This window comes from Carlito syrichta, unplaced genomic scaffold (genome assembly GCF_000164805.1).
Source record: "Carlito syrichta isolate Samal-C Ts95f unplaced genomic scaffold, Tarsius_syrichta-2.0.1 Scaffold297942, whole genome shotgun sequence".
Lineage (NCBI taxonomy): Eukaryota > Metazoa > Chordata > Mammalia > Primates > Tarsiidae > Carlito > Carlito syrichta.
In genome coordinates, this window is record NW_007242038.1 from 97209 (window position 1) to 102047 (window position 4839).

Below are 4839 nucleotides of genomic sequence, written 5' to 3' on the forward strand. Positions count from 1 at the left end.
CTTTCTGGAAAGCCATGTCTATGGGCTTCTCTGAGTGCAGTAACTCTTGTAATAGGTTTATCCCTTGCTGAGCCTTAGAAGCTATGCCTATAGACGTGCTAGAAGATACATTGGTTTTTCTTTGGGACATGGAGACGCAGGGTCTCTAACACCTACAATGTGATTGCATTCTCTTGCACTTGAGCTGCCTCTTCAGAGGCTAAAGAAGATGAACCTGTGGACTTCTATTAGAACTCCTGCTGGAGGACAATGACCTGTGCTGGCACGCTGTGATTCCTGTTCTTGTCTTTTTAAAAGTGATTTTTAGTGCTAAGTATGATCTTTTCGTGGTTGAGTCAGTCTATTTTTTTATTTGAGACTAAGAAGGGTCCTAGAATAGGAAATGACAGCAGGAAACAGAGTAATATGGTAAATGACACCAAGGGAATTCAACTAGCAAATCTACACTATGAAAATCTAGCATGATTGGAGACCTAAATGTAAAACCTCAAACCATGAGAACCTTAGAAAATGCAGGACACACCCTTATGGAAATTGGAGCTGGCATCCAATTCCTGAACAAAACCCGAAACGCATGGGCCATAAGAGAGAAGATAGACAAGTGGGACCTCATTAAACTGATAAGCTTTTGCAAAACCAGAGAAACCATCAAGGGATACTGGGAAAAAGTATTTGCCAACTCCAGGTCTGATAAAGGCCTAACATCTTGGATCTACAAGGAACTCAAATGTGCTGAAAAGAAAAAATCAAACAACCCCATTACAAAGTGGGCAAAAGATACGAACAGACACTTCTCAAAAGAAGACATACATGTGGCCAACAGACACATGAAGAAATGTTCAACCTCACTAATCATCGAAGAGATGCAAATTAAAACTACGCTGAGATACCACCTAACTCCAGTCAGAATGGCAATTATCGATAACTCAAAAAATAACAGTTGCTGGAGAGGGTGTGGTGAAAAGGGAACACTTCTACATTGTTGGTGGGAGTGCAAACTAGCGCAGCCTCTGTGGAAAGCAGTGTGGTGACTCCTAAAAGCTCTAAATATCGACCTCCCATATGACGCTGCAATCCCCCTACTGGTAACATACCCAGAAGAACTCAAATCACTCTATGAAAAAGATACCTGCACACGTATGTTTATTGCAGCACTGTTCACAATAGCAAGAACTTGGAACCAACCATGCTGTCCATCAAAAGAGGACTGGATTTTAAAAATGTGGTACATACACACGATGGAATACTATGCAGCCATAAAAAGAACAAAATCATGAATTTCGCAGCAACCTGGATGGAACTAGAGTCTATAATACTGAGTGATCTCTCACAGAAACAAAGATCTGAGTATCACATGTTCTCACTCATATAGTGGACCTTGAACATCTATCATAAATCTATAAGGAAAGGATTGACAGTGGTGGGAAACTATGGGGAGAGGGGTAGGAAGGGGAAGGGAGGTGGGATTAACGGTAGTCAATATCTGTCTGGGGACAGGGAGACACTCCTTATCAACAAGGGTGCCTGAATGGTGCATATTTGTATACCTAACCCTTAACTGCACTCCATAATTTTAAAATAAAAAATATGTTAAAAAAAAAAAAGAAAAGAAAATCTAGTGTGAGACAATAGACCCAGGCATGAAAACAAATGACCTACATTTCCTTAACATATAAATTGCAGGGGAAAGACAGAGCTGGAGGACAACCTATAAATTAAAAGAGACTTAAAATAAACATCGGCTATTGCCATGTATAAACCTTATTTAGATCTTAAATCAAAAGTAGTATAAAATTAATATAAGACAGAAGGAAACTTGAGCACTGAATATTTCATGATATTCTGGAAATATTGTTATATTTTAGTTGTAATGATCATTTGTGGCAATTTTTTAAAAAGACTGTAGCAAAATGATTTATTTAAAACATTAACTCCCCAAAGACATTGAAGATGTAGTAAAATATGGAGGAAATGAGCTTCGTGGTGTTTATGTATGCCTAATTAAACAATTGTAAAGCACATATGAAGATCGCACCACCTGAGCATGCTGGTTCCCACCTTGTGTCCTTCACCTGTGTGTGTCATCTGGGGCACACACAAGCCCTGGGCGGCCGAGTCCAGGCACAGCGGAAGGCTCCGGCCTCACTCCTGAGATGCACACCTCCATCTTCTCCAGCAGCGTCCCGCCCACATCTTTTAGTTCTGAATCATCAATCCCCAAATTTGAGAAGGGGGAATCAGTTTTCCTTCATAGAAGAAATGATTTTATTTCATTAGAGAAAAGTCAAGGATACAGACTTTGCCTGGCAAAAGTGATTTTCCCGTGGGACTTCTAGCCCTGCTTGGTGAGGTTATGGTAACATGTTAGAGGGAGCTGTGGCCCTCAGTGGCACATCAAACATAAACATTTGTCTGGAAAAGCACTCACTGATCAAAACGTTTCCTGTAGCAAAAGTTCAGAAGTTCTTTTTATCCTGAAGATCATTTTGGTCTCTAAGAAAATAATTTTGAAGATAATTTAAATGTGCTAATTGAACCCTGGGCAAACTGTTTTTATCGCACAAACGAGAGGAGAAGGAACTTGGAAGCCTACCTCAAACACTGTTCTGCCCACTCCTGCCCTCTTACAAGGTGAGATCTTTTAAACTTCTCTCCAGACCTGATGTGTCGAATGCCATGACCATCGTGAAGCCCAGCATTTGAGCAGCATGTTTTCCTCCTGGTCCATGACCTCAGAGACTGGTCTGCCAGCCACCTCAGCGCCCCCTTTCCCTCATGCCACCGTCTCTCCCAGGCAGCAGCAGGCTCTTGTCCCCAGCCCACTGGCAGCACTGCTGTTGCCTTGTCAGGGAGGGACAAGCCATATGCCCCTTCTACAGCCTTTCACAGCAAGTCACCTCTAGCCCTCCATGAAGTGTTTGATCTTTTATCATGAGCTACATTGTACATAGCGTTCATCTAGGGGTATCACCATATCACCATGGAGAAAGGACAGAGCCGCACTCTGGGACTGGGGCTCTAGAGTTCCCAAGACTAGAGTCAGGAAAGCAGCAGGGAGAACTCCCAGTTCAGCTTTACACAGGGGCTCAGCTGCTCTCTGGGATGCTGGCCTGGCGACAGCCTCAGACGCCCAAGTGTGGAACCTCGGCCACAGGTGCTCATCTTCCTCTCCAGACATGCCCAGCAATTGATCTTTCTAAGAATACTGACTTGGAGAATTCAGAGAGCCATTCCTGAGAACTGGGCAATGGCCCATGTGTTTGGCTTAAGACGTGCCTGTGAGTCAGACTATGTGCTCTAAAAGGACAAGGACTAGAACTGCCATTTACTCATTAGTGTAGCAGTTTGGAGTTAGGGCTTTTTCAATTCTAGACATGGCATTGCCTCAAAAAGGCTAACTGAGGAGGCAGATATGAAGCGGGCCTGTTACAAATGTAATTTGTCATACTCTAAAACAAGGTGACATGCCAAGACGACTCCACAGCAACCTTTGCCAGGGAGATATAGAATGCCGCTTCTTGGAGCAGTCCTCCTTCCGCAGTAGGGGAAACTGCCACAACCAGGAGACCCACACAGATCCCACACTGCAGGTGCCTTGGCCGAGGCCATTCCTCTCCCTGCGAGCATGTCAAACTTGGGGGCCCACACAGTGCTGCTGTAAAGACATGGCCAGTCCACTAAATGTCTTCAAGAAACAGTCATCTGTCACAGGCAAATGACTTTCTCGCTGCATGTCTCTGAATACAGAAGGCTGAGGGCATGGGTGTTTGGGATCCTTCAGCCTGGGGTTAGGTAAGCCCATTCCCCAGGGTTGGTGTGATCAAGAACTCTCGGTGACTTCTGAAATGTATCCACCCGTCCCAGGAAAACAAAGGCAACACCCCTAGGCTATGGCAATGACAGCTGGTGCATATCAACAGCCAACTGCTAAAACTGGGTTAATTCCTTGAAAACAAGAGCTTAGTTCCCTGCCTGGGTGGTCTGACTGAACTGGCTGTCCGAAGCAGTGATGGTTGGCACTGGAATCGCTAATCTGGGGGCTTGCTCTGGACTTGCACCCATAGCCATCGATCCACTGGGGACAGTTGTGTTCAAGCTATTAGGGGGCTCACCAGTAGCTTGTATTTTAAAATAGACCAAGTAAAAGACTGGCAAAACAATCCCAATTAGAAGCATGATAAAAACGGCATCCCACCACTGAATTCCACAATCTGCACCATTTGAGCAGCTGGGAGCAAGGGCTGATCGGAGGCCTCTAGGTAGTAACTTTCCCGTGAAAAGATTTCTGACTGCACTATGTGCTCGATATTCTGATCAATCTCCTTAAAGATATCCGTCAGTTGGTTGGCCTGGGTGTTGGCACTTGTGGTTGCTGTGTTCAGCTCCGACAGTTCCATGGTCACTTTGGTCTCTGAAGATGGGCTCGGGAGGGGTTTTAGTTCTTTATGGGTCTCTGTTAGGATCCCATGGTTTTTCACTGGAATCTTAATAGATTTCAAAGCATATAAGTCTTGTTCTCTGATGAAGTTGTGACTTTCTTGATATCTGCGACTTTGCAGCCATTCTGCTGAGCCGGTTTGTTGAGGCTGTCCTCCTGGGCCAGCTCCTGCTGCAGCAGCACCACTTCGCCTGCTTCCGGCTGGTGAGGGTGGTGGGCCCCGCTCTTCTGGCGTTCCTCGCCCCGGGGCCGCAGAACCCACGGTGTGACTCTTTCTCAGAGGAGTCCCCCGAGTCCCCACTGCCATTCTTTTTTTTTTTTTTGAGTTGGAGTCTCACTCTGTCACCCAGACTGGAGGGCAGCGGCCGCTCCCGGCCACAGCAGCCTCGACCTGCTGGGCT

General features: G+C 45.4%; 1 pseudogene; it reads right to left on the reverse strand.

Annotated features, from left to right (window-relative positions):
- Positions 1-3960: 3960 nt before the first annotated feature.
- On the reverse strand, positions 3961-4745 carry LOC103256925 (annotated as a pseudogene).
- Positions 4746-4839: the final 94 nt, after the last annotated feature.